Source organism: Pseudorca crassidens, chromosome 3 (genome assembly GCF_039906515.1).
Source record: "Pseudorca crassidens isolate mPseCra1 chromosome 3, mPseCra1.hap1, whole genome shotgun sequence".
NCBI classification, from domain to species: domain Eukaryota; kingdom Metazoa; phylum Chordata; class Mammalia; order Artiodactyla; family Delphinidae; genus Pseudorca; species Pseudorca crassidens.
In genome coordinates, this window is record NC_090298.1 from 88,771,136 (window position 1) to 88,798,007 (window position 26,872).

At 38.1% G+C, this 26,872-nt stretch overlaps 1 protein-coding gene across 6 annotated transcripts in view; it reads left to right on the top strand.

Annotated features, from left to right (window-relative positions):
* Positions 1–1,664: 1,664 nt before the first annotated feature.
* The window catches only part of FER (FER tyrosine kinase), a 474,202-nt gene continuing 448,994 nt past the window's right edge, over positions 1,665–26,872 (top strand). For 4 of the 6 annotated variants that reach the window (XM_067731395.1, XM_067731398.1, XM_067731396.1 and 1 more), the window contains exons 1-2: positions 1,665–1,814; positions 17,125–17,270. The gene's annotated coding sequence lies outside the window, so the exon portion shown is untranslated. Of the gene's footprint in view, positions 1,819–17,124; positions 17,271–26,872 lie in introns of all 6 variants that reach the window. The other 2 variants (XM_067731393.1, XM_067731394.1) reach the window with 2 other exon arrangements.

Sequence of the window (26,872 nt, forward strand, 5' to 3'; positions counted from 1 at the left end):
ACATTTCTGGGATATAACGCTAACAAAACACAAAATGACAGAGACCTATCCAGTCTTCAAAATAATTTATATACATTTCAAAGAGATGAAAAAGTATACAACAATTACCAGTTTTCTAAGGCAAGTGCTCTAAGAAAGGGAAATCCCTTCTTCCATATCCAATAGGAAGAATTAAGCTTTTTTAAAAAAAATTTTTGTCTTTACATTTGTCTAATTGGTTATGTGTAACCTTTGTAATTTTACTTAAGCTTTCTCAACAGTAGAATAATTTAAGAATAAAATAAAAGTTCTTTTAGGCTTAAAAAATACAAATAAACAATTAAAACCCCCATAACACAATGGAAAAAAATAAAATTCTTGTCTTTACAGCACGTTTTGGTTTCTTTAAAAGAGTAGACATGAAAAGTCCCGTTTAAAATTTGTCTATGTGTAGGGGCGTTCACTACAGTAAAATAAATTACTTTGTTTAGAAATTATTAATTATGAACTAATTATTCACTCTTCTTTGGCTCCCATTGTAATACACAAGTTTTGGAGGAGGCGGGTCGAGATAGGGTTGACCTTAGAATTTGCTCCAGGCAAAGAATGTGGTTCAACCAATGCAATGTACGATACAATGCCTTAAAGAGTCGGCTACAGAAACATACCCTGCAATAGTGACTAATAACACCTATCATACTGTTACAGATCACCTACGTCTCTTTGTTTAGCTCAAATTACTCATTTTCCACTAAATTCTTTTGGTGAAGGACGCTTCAGAAACAACCCTCACAGGACGAGCAAACCAACTTCGGTTCTTCACGCATGCTAGACTCTGGAAGAGGTAAGAACTTACTACAGGAGACTACTCACAGGACCTGCTGTACACTTTTTAATAGCATCCATCACAATTCCAGCATTGTCTAACCTGTTTTTTAAAGAAGGTCTCAGGCACTGGGAATTACAGGAATGAGAAAGACACTGTTCCCGCCTTTCAGGCACTTCAAGCCGAAAACTACTTTAAAAGAATCAACGTTACAATAGATGCAAGTAAGATACACAGTAAAAGTGACTGATTCGAAGGGGTGAAGGATGCGTATGTAGGGGTGGAGGGTCCGCGACCCCAAAGCCGCTTCCGTTCCCGGAGATTTCAGCTCCCGGGATCACCCAGCACCCCGCGGGCACAATTAACATTTTAATCACGTCTCCGTCCCCACCCTCCGAATTCCTTTCCGGCTGCCGACCCGCCGGGTAGTCCCTTCCAGGCGGCCCCAGCTTATCACCCCCGGCCCGGCCACTTCCCGGCCGCGGCCAGGCGAGCCTCCCAAAGTTTCCTGTGACGCCGCCGCCCGCCTCCGGCCGCATCCCGCCCACACTCCCACCCCGGCAGCCCTGGACACCGGCTAGAGAGGAGCGAGTTACAGGGACGAGGAGAGCTGAGCCACCAGGAGGGCCGCGCGACCCCACCCAAGCTGGGGAGCGAGCCCGGAGGGCGGCGGCCGACGCTCTACGCCTCCCCTCGCCACGCCCGCAGCCCCCGGTCCGCGCGCGCCCACCGGGCCTGGTGCCCGAGTCCCACCCCTCCGGGGTCCAGGCCAATCGGCCGCGCCCCGCCTCCTGGGAGGTGGTGGAAGAGGGGGTTGGGGGTCGGGAGGCAGTGCCCGCCTTCGGCGGGTGCCCATTGGCTGAGACCTCGAGGGTGCCCGGAGACCGGAGTGCAGCTGGATTGGCCGCGGAGGCTGGTGACAGCAGCGCTCATTGGTTGTGGCGGCCCCCGTGACGCGGGGTGGCGACTGGCTCCCGTGTCTGAGGGGCTCCTGCTTGTCAGGTTCTAGGTAGGTGAGTTTCGCGCCGCCCGCGGCAGGCGCTGTTACCCGGGGCAACGCCGGGGGAGGGGGGAAGAGTTGGGAAGGCCAGCCGAGAACTGGGGCAACACTCCCTGCCCGCAGTGGGGCGCCTGGGGCTCTGCCCTGGCTGCGGCGGCTGCGCCGAGGGCTCTTTCTCCGCCCTCAGCCATCCCCCCCCTCCTGCCCCCGGCTGCGGGGTCTCCCGTCCATCCTGCGCCCGCGGCGGCGCATTCCTGTTTGCGGCTTGGGCCGGGCTGCCCACCCGGCCGGGCGAGGCCCGCCCTTCCCACCCACCCGGGACTGGAGGCTGAGGGGGCGGGTGCCGGCGCGAGAGGGCTGAGGCGGGCGCGACGGCTCCGCCCAGTCGCCGGGTTCGGGGTTTGCGGGGTGTGGGGCGGTGCTGGGAGTACCGTGGGTACCGCCGCCCATCACGCCCGCACCCCCTTTTCTCGGCGCGATCCCCTCGGCGCGGGCCTCGGGCTGGGCGGCCACCCCCAGTCCCTAGGTGTTACCTCCCCAGCCCCTTCCTACCGCTGGGGCCTTGCGGTCTCCCTGGACCGGCACAGTCCGCCCCCAGCTCTTCTCTCGTGTCAGCTTCCCCACCCCCTGCTTTTATCCCCCACCTTCCGTCCCTACTCCTGTCTTGGCCAGGAGTGACCCTCAAGAGATAGTGTGAAGCTAGTGCAGGCGGGGCAATTTCTGTTCTGTTCTCTTTGCCATTTACGGTTGAGGAGGTGTTTGGAGTCACCTTCGGGTCAGCTTTCTGGTTAGTCTCCTTTAGGATCAACTTTCTGAAACACGCTAATTGAGTTGGTTTTGGTAGGGTGGTACGTCTTGCACAAATTAACTGTGAAGCTGTCGCGTGTGTGTGTGTGTGTGTACATTTGTGATTTTGATATATAGTGTTGTGCAGTGCAATGTCTAATAATTTATTAAGGCTGGCACTTTCATTTTCGATTGCCTTATGGTTAAAAAACCTTAATCTTTTTTATTCATAAGAAGCTGCATATATTCGTAGTAGTCTCACTGTAAATTTGACATAAATTACTCTGGGTGTAGTGCCGTTTTTTTCTTTCTCCAGATGTTTTAAAATACTAAAAAAGTTTCTTAAATGGAGTAAGCGATATAAAAGTGTAACAGAAAAATCAATAAGAATAGACCAAATCTATTTTAGTGATTAAAGACTAGAAAGTACTTTTCCACCTATGGAATGGGGACAGGATTTTTAAAAACTATTGCAAAGTATAATTATTTCACTGTGCAGTGTTGTCCTGGTGTATCTATCTATATGGGCTTTAGGAAGACATACTTGTGAAGAGCCACACATTTGTCAGTGAATGCAAAGGAGGGCTCAGTGTATGTTTTGTGATCTGGGGAATCTTTTCTGCTAGTTCTCTTGAGCCAAGTGAACTGTTTTCAAAGGTACTGGAAGTATATTAAGGGAGTACATAGGCATACTTGGAAACCTTTCTCCAGTTTCTTCCATGAAAGACCTTTGGCGAAGATCTGTTTCTCTTCCATACTGATGGTTGGCAGCGTTAAATATATACCATGTAAAATTATTTAGGGTCCGGTTAATGCAGCTTCTGCACTATTTCAGAGTTTGATGTCATTAGTTGAAGGAATAATTCAGGCTTTTGGTAGACCCTTCCTTTTTATTTCATCTTCAACTGTTATGTAGCTATAACTCTGGTCTGTGAACATTTCACATTTGCCTTTTTTTTCCTCCAGTATTTCATTATGAAAAATTTCAAACAATGTAGGCAGGTTCAGTTGTGCTGTAAATACTCACCATCTACACAGAAATAACATTTTCAGGACAGCTGTTACATGGCATATACTAAGGAACAGAGGAACTGAAATTATCAAGTTTGAAAACCAGCATAAATATGTATCAAACCAAAATATTGTAAAGTGCTTATTTCCGTTCGTAGATGGTAATAGTGTTTATAAAAACTGTAGTAATTGAATTCCATGAGACTATTATAAAGCAGTCCTGTGAGTAGGAAGTCATTATCTTTGTAAATCAAGGCCTTGGTGAGTTAACTGTGTTTTGGTAATCAGAAAAAAAAGAAAATCTAATGAACTTGTTATACAAATAAAAGTCTTGTTTTAAAATTGGACTCTTGTGTTAATAGATTATAGTTTTCTACTTGATTTTTAAATGAGCGTCTTCTTTTGAAGACAGGTTGAAGGGACTATCAATTATGCACTGTTTTGGTAACATAATAAATTGGGTCAATCTTATGTATGTTGTTTTGGAATAAGAATGTGTTTTTGTAATGGAAAAAGAAAGCTTACAAATGTGAACTTCTTTTAGTATAACTTTTCCATGGAAAATGAAGTAATTTAGAGAGATTTAAGTTAATTTTAATAGGACTTAAAACTATCTTGCATGTTGTTTCATGGTGTTGCTAAAGGAGTATTTTAATACAGAACTTCAATTTGTGATAAAAAGAATAAGAAACTGGTATAAATTAATTCACATATGTGTATATTATATTTATAATTTTCCCATACTAAGGAAATTCCTGCACTCTTCTTTAAGTATGTGAATCCTGCTTTTCAGTTTTAGTATGCCCTAAATCTGTTTTTCATACTTTGCTCAGTTAATAACTAATTTCTGAAATAGTGAAATTGAGCTATGTCTCAGAATTTATAGATCTTTGGATTGCCTCATTATTATTTTTCCGTATCTCATTTGACTTTGGCATGCTTATGTGTGGTTTATTTTTCATGCCATGCCATTGAGAGATAGAAGGGAACAAGGAGGTCATAGTTTTGGAAACTTGGAAGGAATAAGATGTTCAGATACTTTTTAATCAAAGCTCCAACTCCCCCCCACCCCCGCCCCGCCTTCCTCCCTCTTTCCTTTTTTCTTGCTCTCCTGTTTTTATTATAAAAGTTAAATGCTTTAAAATCAATTCAGAAAACTATACAGAAAAAAAGTCATCAGTAATTCCACGATAGTTAATGTTTTGAAATAACTGAAACTTTTGTTTCTTCTGTAACACTCTACCAATCATTGCAATTTTATGGTCTTCATTGCAGTGTGTCAGCACTTACATCTAAACTTGGAGGAGTTCCTGAACTTGAGACTCAGTTAGCCTAAATTAGAAGAAGTCTCCAAAATCTGGAGGAAAAATGGAAAATAATCAATAGAGGACAGATTAGAGTCAGAACACAAGAATCAGACCCAAGCAATTACCCACTTTTTCTTTTTTCTTAAGTATAAATATAGTCCTAGTTGACCATATGAAACTGCTGTATGACTGACAAAATATGGAGCCTCTCAGGTTTTTTCTTTGGAATTCAAAGTGTCCAGGTAAGATGAAGTTTACTTAGTGCCTTTCTACAGAAGTTTTCGGATATTTCTACTTGGGGGCGATATTTCATATTCAGCTTTTAAAAAATTTAATGTCATGCATGATTTGGAATTATTTCCTAAACATTAATTTATACTTATCAAACTATGACTAATTTTTAGCCTATACAGTATCACCGTTCACTATAAGCTTAATATTGTCTCCTCCTTTAGAAGATTTTAATTAGAAGACTGAAAAGTTCAATGTGTGTGTTTCTTGTGAGATAGCAGGGTATAGTGAAAAGAAGAGTCATTTATTTTGGAGCCAGATAGTCTGGGTTTCAGTCAGAAATTAGGATTTTCTTTTGTGGGATCTTGGGCAAGTTTCTTAATCTCTTTACACCATAGTTTCCTCATCTGTAAAGTGGGGATGATATAATTGCCTCACAAGGTCATTATGAAGAAGAAATGAGACAATTGAGGTAAAATGACTGAATTTAGGGAGTGTTCAGCATTCACATTCAGTTACTTTCATGGTAGTTTTCATTTCATCTCTTCTAGTATTACTGTGTTTATTCTATGATCCTAAAAGTCCCTAAGTTTTAGACTTCGGAAATTAAAATAATGTACATTACGCTTACTTAAATTGAATGATATTTACATTTGTACAAACCAAATAATTAGAAATATCTCAGATTAGCAGGGTTTTTTTTTTTTTTTTTTAAGCTCTTGGGTTACTGTATCTCAGTAGCAATAATCAGAAATTTACCTTAACTGATTTTTACCTCAAAATATGTCCAGTTTGTCTGAATTCCTGAATTATTTTTCTTTCACATTAGATTATCATCTGTTGTTGGATGGTTTCCCTGAATTCTTTTCCTTTGAACCACAAATATTTGCTTAAAAGTGGTACAGAAAAGCTAAATGTTACCTTCTTAAATCTCTAATGCTCCCTGCCGCCTTAAATTACATTTACTTAATCTGTTTAAAAGTTAAACTTTATTTTCAAATGTAATAATACACAAAACTCTTAATTGAAAGTTTTCTGTCTCCTACAGAAATCTCCTATATGATTGTTTTTTAGGGAGCAACATTTTACAGATATCCCTATTTCAAAATGTGTGTTCAGTAAGTATGGGGTTCTGATTCTTAAAGAACACACACTTACAGTTTAAATGCACAGACCAGCCTGTAGTTATTGGGTGTTGTGAAGCAAGCACTGAACTGGAAAAAGTTAGGATTGGAACTAAGTAGTCCTTATTGTCTCATCCAGCAGTAAAACAAAGATTTTGTGATCTAAGTCAATGATTCTCAATATTTTTTCTACCCAAGTACAAGATATGTACATGTGTGACATATTCTAATACGTAGTTTTCTAGTATGCCCTCTGTAATTCCATCTTACCCTCCCCCACTCTAGGAAGCATATCAGAATGCAAGTGATTGAGAATGACACTGTTATAGGGATAAACTTGAATCTACTCTGATTTATTGAGAAAAGTGAGTCATTAAAAAAAAGGTAAATAACTATTATTAGTAACAAATACTTGAGACACACCTTATAGTACTATCATTGAGACCCAAGTTATTTCTGCATTTTCCTGAAACGAATGCTTCTTCACTTTTTCTTATCAGTGTTGTAATGCTTACGTAAGAAGAGATTACTAATTTTATGTAATTGATAGTGAAGAGCCTTACATTTTAAAGTCAGAGTAAATAAAATAACATTATCATAGAAAAATTGAAATTAGTTTTCCAGTATAAGTTATTTTACTTGCAGAAAAGGTATTTCCATAGTGGGACAAATGGTTTTAGGAAAAGGGGAAACTCTAAATAGTAGAATATTTATATTCTAGGTGTTTAGTATATAAAAATGCTCTTTACAGTGGCTCAGTCAGAAAAATTTCTTTAAAATTACATTTCTGTGAATGAAATTGCTCTTGAATAGTTCATCCTACATAGAAGTAGTATGTATAATATACAGTTTGAAGTGAAGACTTAGGAAGACTATGTTCATTAGACCCTTAGCATTAGCAAGTGGTATTTCTTGAAATGTTTGTGGACCTAGGATATAACTACCTTCATAAAATACAGATTTAATTGAAAAATTTAGTTGATCTCTTCAGACCCTTAATGATTCTATAAACAGGACTCTGTCATCAAAGTTGTTAAGCAATTTTTTTGCTTCTAAAATGAAGGCTGGATGATTTTCATTACATCATTAGTATACATGCAGAGTTTCTTATTGTTGGCTTTTTTGCCCTGGGGTTTGTAGAACAAGAGTGTTTTTGGCTTAATCGCAAAGCCTGCTGCACTGTCACAAAGTTGAAAAGTTAGTTGTTGGTCACTGTAATGCTTGATGCTTGCTGCTGTTTCTTGGTCATGGTTTGACAGGAGTTGGACACTTCAGGAGTTTGTGTCCCTTCTACTCTCTGTATGTCTTCAGCTTGGAAAGATTTCCCAAGCTTCTCCTGTCAGTTGTTGGAACTTTTTGTTAATTTCACGTTATACCAAGAATAATGCATTTGACTCTTCTACCAATATTCAGTTTTGGTAACAAATGGTTCAATAGCCACCCTAGCAGCCACATGACTTCTTACTTCCTGAGAATGTTTATACAGTGCTCTGACTTTGTCTTGAATTATATTTCCTTCAGAATCACATGCTTTCTATATACATTCATATACAAGTTAGCCATCATTTCAACTTTCAGTAAGGTTTTAAAATTTTGCTTTGGTAGGAGCAAAGGAAACATTTTAAGCATAACCTTTTTGTTTGTTTTAGTATACAGTCTGTGGTGTATGGTGGACTTTCTAATGACACTGATCCAGTCACTGTCACATTTCTTATCCATTCTGAATTTACTGCAAATTTATATATTTTGGTTAAGTACCATCACTTTGTCAGGCCTCTTTACTTTCTATGTATTAAATAAATTGGCAATAGTAGATTAATTAAAGGGAACTGAACAGTGCAGTTGTATCAGATAAGTTTTAATGACAAATAACTTGATGATCATTATCCTGATTATTTATAAACAATTATGTTGGACAAAGGATAAGAATTTTCATCTAGATTTATATATAATAGAACTTTTTGCAAAGCAGGAGGCTGATTTCTTTCTCTTACCAATAGTTATGTGTGTGTATATATGTATATATATAATATATTGTATTATGATTATTTATGCATAGCCCTTTTTTATCCCCTCCTCAACATTTCTAAGGAAGAAACAGTTTCTGTCAGTAAAAGTTTTTGAGTAAATTCAGATATTGTTATGGGGGAGAGGCATTGACATTTCTTTAGTGCCTGCTAAAAATGTTAGGCATTTTTGTACATTTGTTTTTATTTTCATCACAGCCCTGTAGATTGGGTAGCTTGTATTTTCTTTTTGTGATCTGGAACCAATCTTAGGTCATATCCAAGGAGATTTAGCTATAAAGTGATACCTGGGATTTAAATTTAGGTCTTTGATATGCTAAATCTCAAATAAATGAAATGATAAAAGTCTAAACATAGTGAACTATTAGCAGTCCTGGACTTAATATTTTCAGTTTCAATTACTTGGGAGTGACTCTAAAAGTCCATTTTGAAGTATTTGAAGTTTTGCTGAAATAATTTCCTCTTATTGGAAGTGAGACCCTAAGATATGCATGACCTCACCTAACTGCCCAGTGTCTACATCTCACCTTGACTTTGTTCTCAGTGTGAAGTTATCCTGTATAATAACTTTTGTCAAGTGATAAAATGTTGCTTCTTTGTAAAAATTTTCCTGAAAAAGAAAGCCAGCTGCTAGAAGTGAAGAAAAAGTAGAGGCCTAAGAAAGTGGTAGATCTTAGCCAGAAAATGGGCATTTTTCAATATGTTTAAAAATGGAATGTTGAATCCAGTGAGTCTGGATGTGAATCAATCTACCACACCTTCTAGGGAAACAAAACTTGCCTTGTGGAGCATTGTTATTGAATGTTTCAGCTCTGTCAAAAATTCTCATGGGGGCTTCCCTGGTGGCTCAGTGGTTGAGAGTCCGTCTGCCGATGCAGGGGACACCGGTTCGTGCCCCGGACCGGGAGGATCCCGCATGCCGCGGAGCGGCTGGGCCCGTGAGCCATGGCCGCTGAGCCTGCGCGTCCGGAGCCTGTGCTCCACAACGGGAGAGGCCACAACAGTGAGAGGCCCGCGTACCGCAAAAAAAAAAAAAAAAAAAAAAAATTCTCATGGTTTTTAAATTTCTTGAAAATGTCAGGGGTCTTATATTCATAAATTCTATCCCATTTCCCTTCTCTCTCACACTCAACAATAATATTGATAGAGATTTGACTATTTGTAAATAGCTGCTACTTTCTAGAAGTTAATGTCATTCTGACAAATATCTTAAAATACTAAAATAAACAATAGTATTCTCACTTAAAAGATAATATGGGTGTCCTTTTCTGAGTTTCACAATTAATTATAACAATAGTAGCTAGTCAGTGGTGATGGTCTCTTTCTAAGGTTATGATGTTCTATTAATATTTTGGAGCCAATTTACCCCATCACTGAAACTGGCAGTCTAAAATTGAAGTGACTTAGCTTAAAGACACTTGCTATTACATGTCCTTAAGGTAGCTTACATTGTAAAAATAACGCAGAAATGTTCTATGCTATACAAGAGGCAAGTTGTTGCAGGAATGGGACAGAGAGGAAGAAGGTGTGAGATTCTTCTTTTTTTGGTTATTCAACAAATGTTAGTAGAATACTCACTTCATGTAAGGTCTTACTTTATGGCTACAGATAATTTTAAAGCGTAGAGAAGTTTCAGACTGTTTTCTTGAGAGAGAGAGTAGATGTAGTGGAAAGAGCATGACTATTAGAGCTAGACCCATTTAGGGTTGCATCTGTGCTACCTGTAATTAGTTGTATGAATTTAGGCAAATAATTTAATGCTTATATCTTCAGTTTTTTTTTTTTTTTGGTTTGAAAACTAACCCCAGTTTTGTCTAACTGGTAATGATACTAGATTTTTAATACCTTTCAGTTGCATGAGACTAAACCCCTACTCACAGTATCTTAGGGCACTGGGAAAAACAGGAGTGTATTCTCTTTAGGTATGGATGGATTCAAGGGCTCAGTGGCCTCAGCAAACTCAGTGGCTTTCTCCTGTGTTAGATATGCTCTCAGGTAGGATTTCTCCATGAGGAGCTCCCTGATGGTTTACATTCTTTCAGTTTAGCAAGCCCAACATAAAAAACACTTTTCCTACTCATAGTTTTAGCAAAAGCCCTGGGATTACATCTCATTGAATGAGTTAGGTCATGTTTCCATCTTTGATCCTGTGGTCAGGGGAATAGTATATGATGATAGGCCAGGTCTGGATCACGTGTTAACTATTGGAACTGGGAATAGGAAGTGTGGTCAGCCACGTGGTCTGAACCTTGTGGACTGAGAGTCAGGGTTGGTGGTTCACTGAAAGAAAGAAGGTACTGTTACCATGGGAAGTGGGAGTTGATGCTGGGCAAGCATAACCAAAAAACATTCACTGTAATCCTCCTAGTGTGCATCCATGTCCTCCCTCATATATAAACCCTTGAAAAAATGCCCTCATCTAATATAATGCAGTGTTTCACTTAAAACTTCCAGTGCATTTACCACTTGACCCCCAACAGAGGAAGACAACTCAAAGACTTGTTTAATTACTGCATCAAACTTTAAGTCTAGAATCGCTGGGTAATTTCTCTCAGTTCTGTTTGAAAAGACAGTCTCAGGGTCAAAAAACTTACGGTTAAATCATAAATATAACTAATTGTAATAAAGCCAGTATTCGGTGATAGAAGGAAGATAACATAAGGACAATAAAAACTCTTAATTAGAAAAGAAAAAAAGGGGAAGTAACCCACAGAGATTTTCCAGTCCATGATCTGTACATATTTCATTGGTCAGACAGAGGTGGCAAGGACTCTGCCTGGGCAGTGGAATAAGATTTTTTTTTTTTTTTTTTGCGGTATGCGGGCCTCTCACTGTTGTGGCCTCTCCCGTTGCGGAGCACAGGCTCCGGACACGCAGGCTCAGCAGCCATGGCTCACGGGCCCAGCCGCTCTGCGGCATGTGGAATCTTCCCAGACCGGGGCACAAACCCGTGTCCCCTGCATCGGCAGGCGGACTCTCAACCACTGCGCCACCAGGGAAGCCCAGTGGAATAAGATTTTTGATTAGCCAACATGGCTGTCTCTTGTTCTACCACCCAGGAAGATCTTTGTTATTTCTCCTCCTGGTCACAGCCAACATGGGTATTGAGAAGAATTCCCTTACTGGGGCCTGCACAGTTTTAGCAGCCCTTTTGCTATTGATGAGAGCTTGGAGTCCAGGAGAACATCTTGAGGGCTGAGCAGTAACAAATCTTTGTTGGGAGTTTCTTAGTCAATACAACTTTCTTATAAACTTAGTAGGTTTTTGATTTATTTGTATTTGACCAACAGTCTCCCCAGTACCTAAAGCCCAAAGCCTAGTCCTTGAATCAAACTATTGCCCTGGTATGTCTCTAAACAACTTTGCCACCCTAATTCAGTGAGTAGTTCTCCAACAGGGGACATTATTTTATTTTATTTTATTTTTACCTCGGGATATTTGGCAATGTCTGGAGACATTATTATTATCACAATAGGGGGTGGTGGGGTGAGTAGGCAGGTGTCACTGGCATGTAGAGGTAGTGCCCAGGGATACTGTTAAACATCCTGCAATGCACAGGACAGCCTCCCACAACAAAGAATTTTCCAGTTCAATATGTCAATAGTACTGAGGTTTGGAATCAAGCAAATCCTAGGCTTCTCAATCTTCATCTTGGCCTCTGTCTCTAGGCCATTCAGAGCAACTTATTGAAGTAACGGTGCACAATTGGTTTGTTCCTGCTTCCAGGCTGTAAATGTATTTTTGGCTAGGATGGTTGGGGAGGAGCCCAGAGCACCAGGCTTTCCCCACCTTTTATTTTGTGTGGTTAAAGACCCAAATTTTAGTTTAGGGATATTTGATTTTCAACCATGTAAACTGCAAGATAATCAGCTGTCTTGAATTTGTAATGAAAGACTGAAAAGATTTTCCTTTTATTAAGACTTCACTCAAAGTTTGCTTTTCTTTTGAGGGGCCTTACTGAAGACTGCTGCATAGTAGGCAATATACCAACATCCTGACATTTTTACTAAGTGCCCTTCAGTTCCATCCTTACTAGGCAAGTAGTCTGCTTTTTTTTTTGAGGTGGGAATTTACCAGATGTTTTGCTTATTATGGATTGGTGACTTCTCACCCTATAATACAGGGATACCAGATTCCCTTCATTTTCTTTTATTGACTCAATCAGTTCTACACTTTAGGGCTGTCATTTGTAATTATTGATTTCCAGCATAAATTTTTATATTTGTCAGTCTTCTTTTGTATGCCGGTGATAGAAATTCAGTTAAAAAATCAATCCTTCCCATCTCTGTAAGTGGCAACTCCATTTGTGTTAATGCTCAGACTCCAAACCTCGAAGTTATCCTTGACTCTTTTTCTTTCACCTCCCCAATACAATGTTTCAGTATATTCTGTTGGCTTCAAAATATATCTGACATCTGACCAGTTCTTATCACCTCTACTTGGGTCACTCTGGTTCAACACCATCTTCTCTCTCCTTCTACATAACTCCTAGCAAGTCTCCCCACTACTACTGGTACTCTCAGAATATTTGCCTCAGAATACTAATAACATTCTTTTGAAATGTAAGAGATTACATCACTTTTTCTCAGAATCTTTCACTAGCTTCCCGTGTAACTCAGAGTACAAGCTCAAGTCCTTAAAATGAGCTAGTTTTGTGGTCCTGCTCTCCCTCCCTCCTGAGGATCTTTCTCTGAACTCAGATTTTACTGTTGTCTCCACCGCTCACCCCATGTAGGCCTCCTTGGTCTTCCTTAAGTAGGTATTTTGACTTACTGTTCCCCCAGCCTGGAATGCTCTTCTCCAGATATCCATATGACTCACTTCCCCATCTGCTCTAGGTCCTTGCTGAAATAGGACTTCCTCTGTAAGTTCTTTGATTACCGAACAAAAATCTGAAATCTCCTACCTCCCCCATACTTGTTACCTTTTCCCACCTTTTCCTTCATTATAGCCCTTATCCTTCTCCTGCTTTTTCTTTCTTTATAGCCCTTATCACCACTTAGCACTTTGCATTTTACTTACTTATTTTGTATTTTTTTCCCTCTCTCTAGAATATAATCTCCATGAGGGCAGGAATTTTTGTCTCTGTTGTGTGTGTGTGTGTGTGTAGGAAAATTCATGACACATATTTTAGTAGGCTTCCAGCAAATATTTGTTGAATGAATTAATAAATAAGCCAAAATAGTTTATTGCAACATGTAATTGATAATTCTAAAACACTGATGAGAACACCCTGCAGAGGGAGAGAGATTACTCATTTAGCAAATCTTCTGTAGGGGAGAGGGGGAAAGTGTCATTAGATTTATTAACCTAGACTATAAGTCAATATAAGTATAAAAAATATGAAGTAACGGGACCCCTTGGTGGCACAGTGGTTAAGAATCCACCTGCCAATGCAGGGGACAGAGGTTCAAGCCCTGGTCTGGGAAGATCCCACATGCTGTGGAGCAACTAAGGCCGTGCGCCACAACTACTGAGCCTGCACTCTAGAGCCCGTGCTCCGCAACAAGAGAAGCCACCACAATGAGAAGCCCGTGCACCACAATGAAGAGTAGCCCCCGCTCGCCACAACTAGAGAAAGCCCACGTGCAGCAACGAAGACCCAACACAGCCAAAAATAAATAAATAAATTTATATATATATCAAAAAAAGGCCAAATCTATTCTAAGATAAATAAGGCTTTAAAAAAATATGAAGTAACATAAGAAATATAAGTTAAAAAATATAAGTAAATGTCTTACAGGGAAGGGAACCAAAGGGCTTTATTTCTCATTGGAGGTCTCTATCTTTAGGGAGATATTGTTTCTAGTTTCTAAGTTTGTCTGTTATGCAAATACCCTTGTAGTACCTTTTGCTTAGAAGGCTCTGACTGTGCAGGAACTTGAGAAATCCAGAGAGAATTCTTTCCCATTAATAATTCTGCATTCCAGCAGCTACATCTGAACTCACCTGAACTCAGACGTGATTAAATCTAGAGATAAAATGTTTTTAAAGTTTTCTTCGTTTCTCTTGTCATCCCTTGGCACTTCTTTGGGTTGGCTCACTGTCAAATAGGTACTTACTGTGTTCTTTCAGTTTAGCAACCTCAGCTGAAAGTTTTCTTTCTGATTAGGTCCTGCAAAATTTTGGGATTGAGTCTTATTGGTCCAATTGGGTCACATGCTCATTCCTGAACCACTGCTTGGGGCAGGGAATATGCTGATTGTCCAGACCTGGGCGCCTATTCCACCTGCACCTATTCCAGGAACTTCCTGTTTATTTCAGTAACTTGAGAGTGGAAAGGATCAGTGCCACACAAACTACAGTGATTGACAATAGAGAAGGGTGGTTCAACAGAAGAAAATTTAAATGCTGCTACCAAAAGGAAGGGAGTTGAAAACAACACAGGTCCATCACTTACACTCACATGCAACTCACACTCATTTTGTTTTGAAAGCTTAGACTCTTACTGTATGTAGGCATTCCTGCCTGATCTATTTATCACCTAACATCACATCATGAATAAGAAATTTTCTTTGAAAACATAATTTTAAATGGATATAAAATTAAATTTAAATTCATTGCTTGATTTTAGATATTTGGTTTATCAGAATTAGATTTTGGTTTATCAGAATTGGGATGTTACCTATTGGAGAAGTAGAAGTAGAGATCAGAAGGAGAAGTAGGGCCAGGACTGGGGTGAGGCAAAAGAGATGCCTGGGACACAAAGTGTACATCGATACTCACTTTTAGGGTCATGCAACTGCAGGGTGGCACTTGCATGACCCTGAGAGTGAGTGTCTGTCAATTTTGCACCCTGGGCACCTCTCTTGTCTCACCCTAGTCCTAGTCATAATGAGAAGCACATTCAGGGAATAGGAACTATGTTTGGCTGTGAGTGTGAGTTAGAGATGGTAGCCTGTATAATTGAGCAAGTTGGTGGGAATGATTAAGGTGCACTAGATAGTAGTTATTATACATTTTCACTTGTCTATAGAAACCTTTGCTGAGCTCTGCTAAGGATGATAATACCTTTGAAGTAATACAAGGAATATAAGTTTTATTCATGGATTTATAGTAATTTGAATAAGGAAATGTTCCATTTAGAGATACTACCGAGAAAGCTGTTATTTATTTTTAACTCAAACTATTTCAAGTGGAATATTATTTTTCTCATTGAAAAATAAAAATTGTAGAAAAGACTTGAGTTAGAGAGTGTTACATAAGTAATACCTATGTACTTTGGCTAGCTTCCTTAAGCAAGACGTTTGCCACTGCTCAATGTTGGATATGAAATCCCAGTAGAATAGTTGTCTTTCTTGTTCTTAAGTCTTTGAAAATAACTTTCTGTATCATAGTGAGAGACTAGAATATGGAATTCTAGACATCTCTCAAGTTCCTTTGCTGATAGAGAAGAGAAGCTGAAAAAATTTTAAACAGATTGTCCAGTAATTTTGAGGTCTGTGTTTGAAGTGGAATTAGATAACATATGTAATGTGTGTATACTTAGGTACACATTCACTACATTTTGTTTCTTGGAAATCTGTAGTACTGTTTAATATTGGAGGTTTGATTTAAGATACTCGATTGAAAGCAGTATAGAAGTCATGATTAAAACTTCCATATTTAAATATCATTTTAAGGCTTTGACAACTTTTGTCAAAGCCTTACTTTACACCAAAGTGTACAAATCAGAGAAAGCCATAATTCCCCTTGGAATTTCATCCATTCAGTAGCCACTTGTTTGGTGGCTATAACGTTCAGGTATTGTGTAGGATGCTGGCTATATTAAGATAATAACCCCTGTCCTTAATCACGTCACAGTTTAGTGGAAGAAGAGGAATATAATAACACTTTCATTGTATGTTGATTAGGTTTCCAACCCATTCTAGCATTGAGAACCTTGTCAAATCTAGAAAAGTAAAATGCTTGTTAGGGGGCAAAGAAGGAATGCTTTTGGAAACGCGTAAAAAGCTTAGAAGAGTAGGAGACGTGGAAGATATTCCTGATATACTGTGTTTGGTTAGTTTCCTGACCAGAAAGAAAGGAATAATCTTATTTCTTGGTAACATCTATGAAATGTCCTCTGATTCATGCGAAAGTCAAGGAAGCAATGACAATGACAAAGCAAGCAATGACAGGAAACAGAATAGGCAAACAGAAAAGAGGAGCTTGAAAGAAGAGAGTTGATTATAAACCAAGAAGTCAGGGTTAGAAATATGAGGGCATGAGGCAAAAAATGAGAAACTGTGACAGGGCTGTAAACTGCACATTCAACATCAGTGGTAAAGATGAGAGCCAGTGACCAAGGAACATCTTAGAAATTCTCCTAGTTTCAAGGATTGAATGAGAGCAGCCAACATCAGAGCCATGCTTTGGCATACCGAATCATGTTAGACAAAGAAAGTGGGTGTTTGCCAGGAGAATCCTTCCCAAACCTTCCCAGCCTTTGACAAAGTTTTTCTCACATAGTTAGTTATTTCTTTAGGCTGTAATATCTTAACATATTATATATAAAATATTTAAAATTTTGCTTCTTCTAATGTGTTTCAAATTTGAAATTAGTTTTATGCTGTGAAAATGGAGAAAAACATGAATTACCTCTTCAAAACTGAGGAAATAGGTTAGGGAGAAGATAAAATGCATTACTTATTGAGAAAGTTGTGGAAAGAAAGGGGAGAGAGTAAGCAGGGGATGGACAAGCTAGGTAAGCATAGCATCCTGATTTTTAATGTCGTGAGCGTGATGAACTGCCAAAGTTGATTTCCAGTAGGAGCCTACCATACTCCATGTGTCCATTTTTACCTTTTTCTCTGTAGTGAACAGTTCTGACTCCTTGAATTTCTTCTTGCAGCTCATGTTTTCTGCCTAGACATACGACGATTCCCGTGAGACTTCACTGCACGTTTTCTCAAGTGTCTTCCTCATCCCTAATGTGTAATCCTTCAACATGGACCTGCTACTTTAGCTAAGATATGACCAGCAACGAATAGTAGTAAGGTAGGATTACTTTACTCTTCTTAGTAAATTACTAAATAAATTTATATATATATATACACACACACACATATATTAATACATATATATACATATATATAGATATATTGTTTTTTCCTCTGAAACTGTGAAAACAGTTTTGACTTGTTTTAATTTTATAGTGTTCTTTATGTTATTCTCCTACCTAGGCAGGCTACAATCATTTTATATTTGTGTTATTTATTTTTTTGCTTGGCATTTATCCTACTGCATTCTATTCCATTTGTGATTTAGTTATTATTTTTTTCAACTAACACTTACAGACAGCAGAAGCCAACTCTGTATCTCTTTCCCGACCTGTGTGCCCACCAGTCCCATATTTTCAACTGCCTTGTACCAAACTCAGTGTATTTTATTTTTCTTCTTAAACACTTACTTCTTCTGCTGGTTTTTGTATTTCCATTAATAGCATTATTAGTCCATTATGTAATATAGTCCTGTATTCATTTACCTTTTTATTCATTTATTTGATGCACATTAATAGGCTTGTATTAAGGATCAGAGAATTTCCTGGGGATTCTGGTGATATAATGATGGATAAGTTGGATATCCTATCTTTATAGCTTATATTCTAGAGGATGGGAGAGGTTAAGAACTACACTGGCAAAATAATTATGAATTGCAGTAAATTTTTTGGAGGAAAGTAAATGACTTGGAGATAAGGTGGCCGGAGCTACTTCAGATAGGGTGGTCACAAAAAACTCCTCTAAGGAGTTGGTATTTAAGGTGAAACCTATATATGAGAAGGAGCTATTTCAAGGAGGGGGTGTGTGTGTGTGGGGGGGCATGGTGGTGGTGATATTTTTGGTGGGGAAAGCATTCTCATTTGAAGGAATGGAAGAGTGAAATAAGTCAAACAGAGAAAGGCAAATACTGTGTGTTCTCACTTTTATGTGGAATCTTAAAAAGCCAAACTCATAGAAATAGAGAGTGGAATTGTGGTTGCCAGAGTCTGGGAAATGGGAGAAATGGGGAGATGCTAGCGGTCAAAGAGTGCAAACTCCTAGCTATAAGATGAATAACTTCTGGGGATTTAATGTAGAACATGGTGAATCTAATTAAAAATACTGTATTATATACTTGAAAGTTTTTGAGAGAATAGATCTTAAATGCCAACACCACTCACTCACACACACACACACACACACACACACACACACACACTCAGTTGTAATTATGTGAAGGTATGGAGATGTTAACCAACTTTATTGTGATAATCATTTTACAATGTATACGTGCATCTAATTATCACATTGTACACCTTAAACTTACATATCTTATATGTCAATAATATCTCAATAAAGCTGGGTGGAAAACAAGAAAAAAAAAGGAATAGTGGGTACAAAGACTTTGAAGGAGGAAAGAGCTTGGTGAATTTGAGGAATTTAAAAAATTGCATTGTGGCTGACATAGTAGGAGAGACGGAGATGGGTAGGAAGAAGTTATAGAAATATTCAGGGCTTTGAAGGGTTTGGCATGTAGTTTGTTTTGTTCTTAAATGATATCATCGTTTTAGCTTCTATGTGAGGAATGGACTAAGTGGGCTGGGACTGAAAGCTGGCAATTTTAGGAGCTAAGGTGAGAGATAGTGGTGCCCTGATTAAGATGTTAGCAACAAGAGCGAGATGGATGGATTTGAGATGACTTTCTTTTTTTTTAGTCAAAATCTATGGATATTTTTGGTGTGGAAAGAGTGTTACTCAAGGATGACTCCATGATTTTTGGGTTTTGAGCAACTGGGTGGGTGCTAGCATCAGGTACAGAATCTTTTTAGATAATTATCTTTCCCATTATCTCAAGGATTAGTTGTTTTACCAAAAGGGAAATGAATTATAATGCTACAAATAACATTAGTGCTGGAAATAAAAGCATCTGACAAATTTGTAATATGTACTAGTTAATACATTGTTTTGCTTTATTTTAGGTGCAAACACATAGTTTTTAATTCAATAGAAATTGAATAGATATTAAAGTAGACCTTTGCACTTCTGTGTTACTTATTTTTTCTAAGTTAATTAGTAGTCATATCTTTCTTTTGTATTTTTTTTGCTGAAGAATTTTTACAGTGTTTTCAAAAGAGAGGAGTTAATATTTATTGTTTGTGACAAGCATTTGGTTAGCTGTTTTAAATACTTTATTTTTTTTTTACAGTCCTGTGAGTTTTCCTTCTTCGCATTTGGTTATCTTTTGAGTTTTAGAGCTGAGAAGAAGTAGTTGAATAATGGGATTTTGTAGCTGGAAGGTTACCTTAGAGATCATTCACTTCCTCTTCTTTCAGCTGAGACCTAGAGAGCTTCCATGACCTGCCCAAGATCACACAGTTGATTTTCAAGTTTGCTGAGGCTAGTGCTGCTTTTACCCCTTATGCTTCTGTCAAGCTGGCATCTTCTCAAGCCATCTTCCCACCCCTTCAATATTTCATTTTGAAAATGTTCAGTGCTACAGAAAAAATGGAAAATGCGGGACAATGAACACCCATATCACCTTTCATCTGTATTCACTCATTTAATTTTTGCTACATTTTCTCTCTCTTTATCTATTTATATATTTTAAAAACTGCTAGAAACTATATTAAAAATATATATTATATTTATATTATACATAAATATAGAATATAAATTTTTAAGCGTGCATTTCCTAAGAATATGGATAATTTTCTGCATGGTTATATTATCAATATTTATATAAGAAAATTAACATTAATTTAAGAATATGTTTAATATAATGGTCCATATTCAGATCTCCCCAGTTGTCCCTAAACATTTTTTTTTGAGTTTTTTGGATTTAGGATTCAATCAGGTTTCATGCACTGTATTTGATTCTTATCTCTTTATTCTCTTTTAATCTTGAACAGTCCCCACCTCTTTTTGTTTTTCATTATCTATCTGTATTTTCTCTTAAAATATATAGTTTGTGTATACTTAATGTCTTTCTTGAGAATTGCCTGGTTTCTGAGAACATTATTCATCCAAAACTTATTTGCAGTTTGCTTTTTCCTTCCAATTCTCTGAGGTTGCTGGAGATAAAATTGTTTATTACAAGCTTTTTTTGAAAAACATCAATCCAACTTTAAATATACTTTGGCTGAGGTTTCTACATTTGGTTGCATTAAGTTAAAGATAAAAAAAAAACTGGGAAATTTATGTTGTATTCAACCCACTGGCACCAGTTGGCAATTGAAATTCATTTAAAACAACTGAAGTCTGCAGGAGTTATTCTCCCACCTACAGTGGCCCACTCCCACCTCCTCACCAGTTGATTATACCTAGGAATATATACGTAGTCACTGTGGACGTTACAAAGCTTTAGCAGTCTAAGTCTTCATCTTTGAAAAATGCACAATTTCAAGTGGGAAGTAGATTGAAATGCAAATGATATATAAGTAAGTTAGTAGAGACAATCGGAGCTAGGCACAATAAGAAAAGATCTAAGTACCTGCTCTCTCTGGTACTTGTGTAGGGCTGGCCTTCAGTGAGTGTTTCTTTCTTCCTTCCTTGCTGGCTTTTGAGTTTCACAGATTTGTTTGGTTTTCTTTAAGAATTGCATGGAATTTAGGAACAAGTGGAGCTTTGTGGGGAGGAAGTGGGAGGTAAGTTTTAAGCAGTATTTTCCAAGTGGGGAGAGTCATATTTTGGTCGAGAGGAAAGGAAGATAAGTGCCAGTGAGGAAGGAACTACTCTGGATGTTTTAGGGATGTCTATGAAGACTTTTCCTTCAGGCAGGATTAGATTATACTTCTGTGTTTTTACTATACTTGGTACAGGGATTCCTTAGAGCAGTTATTGTTAGGTATTAGAACTATTCCTTTCCTCAAATAAGCTTCCTGAGGCTGTGACCAGTACTTTTTTATCTCTGTACTCAAGACTTCACTTAGTGTCTGGCGTATTGTAGACATTTTAAAAGTACTTATTGGATGAATAATGAATAAATAAATGAATGGGGCTTCCCTGGTGGCGCAGTGGTTGAGAGTCCGCCTGCCGATGCAGGGGACACGGGTTCGTGCCCCGTTCTGGGAAGATCCCACATGCCGCGGAGCGGCTGGGCCCATGAGCCATGGCCGCTGAGCCTGCGCGTCTGGAGCCTGTGCTCCACAATGGGAGAGGCCACAACAGTGAGACGCCCGCGTACCGCAAAAAAAAAAATAATAATAATAAAAATAAATAAATAAAATAAATAAATGAATGAAAGGCGTTTACTAAGAGCAAAAAGACAAAGATTCCTTTCCTGGGCAACTACAGTAATGGTTCAACCTGTGGTTAGATCAATTTATTGTTGAGGTGCTGAATTAGAGCTAGAATTGGTTCAGGTAAAACCTGAAAAAAATGAGGGAATAGAGAAGGATGAGACTTTTGGTTCAGGAGCCTGGGATATGGAACAGGGATAAAATTGTTCCCTGGAAACCAGAAGCATTCTGTGAGAGGGGTCAAGATTCTGTTATGTGAATACAATTGGGAGATTTTTCTGTCTCATGATATAAATACCTTTGTCATTTTCTGAATAAAAATAAATTAACTATATTTGAGGGAGAAATAAATTTTTTTTTTTTTTTTTTGGCCACGCCGTGCGGCATGAGACATCTTAGTTCCCCAACCAGGGATCGAACCTTTGCCCCCTGCATTGCAAGCATGGGGTCTTAACCACTGGACTGCCAGGGTAGTCCCATGAAGGAGAAATAATTTTTAATGTGAAGCATTCATCTCTGAAATTTGATTTTTATCTTCTCAGTCCTCAGTCTTAAAAAAAAACTTGTTGGGGAGTCTTTTCTTTAAATTTTGTTAACATCATAAAATGAATATACCCTCTTATAAAAATACAAGCTAGAGATACATAAAATAAAAAGTGACATTCTTCCCAGTATTCTAACTCTCATTCTTCAGAGGTAGCTAATGTTAAAGGTTTGATGTGTATCAGTTTGAACTTTTAAAACGTATATAGTCATCCCTTGGTGTCTGCAAGGGATATCAATGATGCAGGACCCCCTGCTGATACCAGAATCTGAGGATGCTCAAGTCTCTTATATAGATGGCATGGTGTTTGCATGTAGCCTACACACATCCTCCCATGTACAGGCTATGTCAGAGATATTGTGGGTTTGGTTCTAGGCTACTGTAATAAGGTGAATATTGCAGTAAAGCAAGTCACACTAAATTTTTGGTTTCCCAGTGCATATAAAAGTTATGTTTACACTGTACTGTGGTTTACTAAGTGTGCAATAAATAGCATTATGTTTTAAAAAACAATGTACATACCTTGATTAAAAAATGCTTTATTGCTGAAAAATGCTAACCATCATCTGAGCTTTCAGTGAATCATAGTAGTAACATCAAAGATCACTGATCACAGATCACCATAACTGACATAATAGTAATGAAAAGTTTGAATTACTGAGAGAATTACCAAAATGTAACACAGAGACATGAAGTGAGCAACTGCTGTTGGAAAAATGGTGCCGACAGACTTGCTCGATGTGGGGTTGTTACAGACCATCAGTTTGTAAAAAACGCATTATCTGCGAAGTGAAAGAAAGTGGAGTGCAATAAAATGAGGTACGCCTGTACTTTAAATCATCTCTAGATTACTTATAATACCTAAAACAATATAAATATTATAGAAATAGTTGCTGGCATGTGGCAAATTCAAGTGTTGCTTTCTGGAACTTTGAGGAATTTTTTTTTCTTGAATATTTTCATCCACGGTTGATTTGAATCCATGGTTGTGGAACCTGTGTATATGAAGGGCCAACTGTATTAAAAAACGTGTGTTTATATTTGTATAATTTAAAAAAGAGGATCATTTGATATACATATTCTGAAATTTGCTTTTCCTACTTGTCCTTTCATTTCTACTTATACTTCATATACTTCCAAAATTTGTTTGATGTGACTTTATATTTGAAACGTAAGAGGACAGAATCACGAGCAGAGAGTAAAAGGCAAAACCCAGAGTTAATCGAATATCAGAGGAAGATAAATTTAAAAAGCTCATGCTAAGGAAAATACCTGCTAGTTTTTATTTGTGTAATTGCTATCTTTGACTTGTTTAATCTCTATGAAATTGTAAAAGTAATCATTTTTCATATGATGCACTTCAGAATAAACACATGAGAGATAATTAGAGTCAAACTTTGAGGCTCATGGAGTACATCTATGGGAATATACGTATATGCCTGACATCGTATGAGAAACATGAGGATGCAGTCATGAATAGGATATTGTCATTCCTGAATGTTATGATAACAAAGGGAAGAGGCAAGAGAAGGCTGCCTAGTGGAGGTGATCTTAGCACAGTCTTGAAATACTAGTAAGAGGTAGTGAAGCTTTAAAAAAAAGTGGCTAGGGGGAAGAAAGAAGGATTGATTAAGAGTTGGAGGTTTTTAGGACAAGTACAATAGAAAGAAAGTTAAGGGAGGTCAGTTGATTCACAGTGTGTAGGGAAAGAAGTAGGAGGGCTCTATGTCCTAGTTTGTCTAGGACAGACCAGGTTTACACCTGTAGTCCTGGCATAATGAAGAATAGCACCTCATTTTACTCTGAAAAGTACCCTAGTTCTGGATGATAAGTGACATCCTTACCCTAGAAGGGAGAGAATATAGGGGGAGCTGATAAATTTTAGAGGAAATAGTGGGTGACTGGAGATCATTTTGAGGTCAAAGAGTAGGTATAGTAGCAGTTTAGACTCCAGAGAGGAGTAGGAAGGTAGTAGGTTATGGTCTAGAACTAGAATAGTAAAATTTACCATTGCAGAGATGAAACAGTTTTGGATTCAGATTATGGCCAGTAGCAATGGGTAGTTGAAATGGACTTGATTGAATGGATCTTTGGAGAAGAGAAAGACTACAGAGGTTAAAATCTCCGTGGATGAAGGTAAGACTTGGGTTGGAGAATAAGATTGGGAGCAAGTGGAGACTGAGAGGCAGATATGGAAATAATAACAGCAAGGTGGAATAGAATCTGGTAGAGCTGAATGGTGTAAATTTCAAAGGAGAAGAGATTTTTGAATAAGATTGGAAGACCAGTGATTTGATAATGGCACTAGGGAATCAGGATAATGTTACCCACCCCTCATCCCTCCGGCCGCTCCCCCCGCCCCCCAGCCCCATGGATGTGGGTGGTGGAATGTAGGGAAGGTGTAGTCTCCACGTAAGAGCCTGTGTTTTGGGGGAACCAGGTTTCTGATGGGAATTAAAGGGTAGAGATTTAGCGAAGTTTATTTACAAACTGAATGGAATTCTAGAAGAACAATTTAGGAAGAAAAGAGATTTGTTGGAGCATGACTGTAGAGAAGGATGGACAGGAGTGGGAGTTAGGCCTTGCCTTTTGGGAAAAGATGGAATTATACAAAAAAGTCAAGAATGAAATTGACTTTCCTCCATGTTTTAAAGAGTGGCACAAATTTGGCCTGATGTGGGCTCTCTGACAGGCTTTCTCACTGCAGAGTAGGGACTGGCTTTGGCCTAGTTCATATAATTTATATCTGATGAAACCTTGTTGGTTGCCATTCTGTTAGTATATGTGTGCCTTTAATGAGCCCATTTGAAAGTACACATGGATTTTGAAATTATTTTTACTTCTCCCTACATTGTTACTCTCCTTGAAGGAAAAAAAAATTGGCCTTAATTTGAAAACTGAACTCTTTTATAATAATTGATCATATAGGAAGAGTTAAAAGGCCAAGAGGTGTCCGGATAACAGTTATAGTTTGAGAATTTAGGGCATACAAGTTAGTATGCATTGTGCACTTAATCCTTTTAACTTTGTTCCCCTGTTTTCCTTCAAATTAGCCATGGTTCGCAAACATGTTCCCCATTTTTCCGCCTGTGTATCCTTGCTTATGTTCAAAGTTGTATTTAGAAAGGAGCCCTCCTCCATCACTTGCTCTTCTATGTTCTCTCTTGTGTGGGTTCTCTCTCTCTCTCATGCTTTATTAGCAATGACTGCTTTTTAATGTCTCTCCAAAGCCGGACACACTAAATACTTTATCTCATCTAATCTTTACAATAACCCTGCAAACTAGGTATTACTATCCCCATTTTAAAGATAAGAAAACCGATCTTTTAGGAGGTTAATTAAAATGCGCAGTTACACAGTTATGAAATGGTAGAGTTAGGATTTCAACCCAGGACTGTTTCCAAAGCCACCTCTACACACACCTTTGCAGAGAGACATGCATGTACATGAGCTCCTTTCATGACTATCCCTCAAGGCTTGCCAGAGATTTTTTTTTTTGATTAAAAATAGTTTTTCTAGCTTTAATAAAATATAATTGACATATAACATTGTATAAGTTTAAGGTGTAGGGCATGATACACATATAATTGTGAAATGATCTTCTCTTCTTAATAAAGGTTTTTTGAGTACTCTGCTCAGCTGTACTCTTTGCTTTCTCTGTGTCTTTGTAGCACTTTGTACCTCAGGCTTTTATATTCTGTGAAGGCTTCCCTGATTGTCTCTAGAAATGTGGTACATACTTCCCCTGTATCCCCACTGAGCTCATAACCAATTTGTATTTGTGAACCTGTTTAATTATATGGCATTTGTTTGTTTCCACATTTGTTAATCCTAGTAGGTGGTGAGCTTCTTGAGACTAGGGGCTGTAATTTTATGCATCTTGATATTCCCAGCACTGAGAAATATGCCTGGCAAATAGGTGCTCACGTCTGTCGCTGAATGAATTGTGTCATTGTTACCTGTGAACTTGTCTATTTATTTTTAATACACAGTAAGTTGTTTGAAGGCAGTAATCCAGGATTTTATTTATATTTGTATCCCTAACAGTATCTCTCCCATGGTTACTGAATAAATACCTGTTGATTTATATAATAGCTTAAAACAAATAAACAAAAATTCTGTTAATAATCCTGCTCTGCCCAAATAATTTTAAATATCAGTTCTTCAAATACATTTTTAAAATTAAAAAAAACCAGTTAATTTAAAAGCAAGCATGTTGTTCATTTGTTTATAACCTCACACAGCTTTTATTCAGTGTTCTCTCTCAATGAAACATCATTATCTATTAATGCTGTTCCCATAGGCTGTCTGGCCAATCTAGTGCTGTTTCAGTTGAATTTAACTTTTATTTTAAATTAAGCTAAAGCAACACTTTGAAATAAGGAAAGTGTTGGAGGAGTTTTAGATACCATATCTGTAAGGTGGTCAAGGTCAGCATATATTAACTGATAATGAATGATGTTGTCTTTGTGATTAAACTTTGGTGACTGTTCATTCCAGCCTGTTTAACTGCTTCTGAAAAAGCACCTCATTTTGTATTCATGTGAGGTTAGTTTTTTGTTTTGTAACTGTGGTTATTACTTGCACACTTGGTGGCTTTTTGTGACTTTGTTTCTGTCTTGCTGCAAGCAGCTTAAGACTTTGTTCACATAGTCACTGTTTCTGACTTCTGTCAGTATTGAAAAATATAAAAGGTAAGAAATACCGTTAAGTAATTATTTTTGTATTTGGGCAAATGATTTTATAGTCTTTATCAATGAACAAACATATTCTGATAAACTAACTTGAACCATAAACTGATTTGGAGGGGTTTTATTAATCAAGGAGTATAAATTCAAA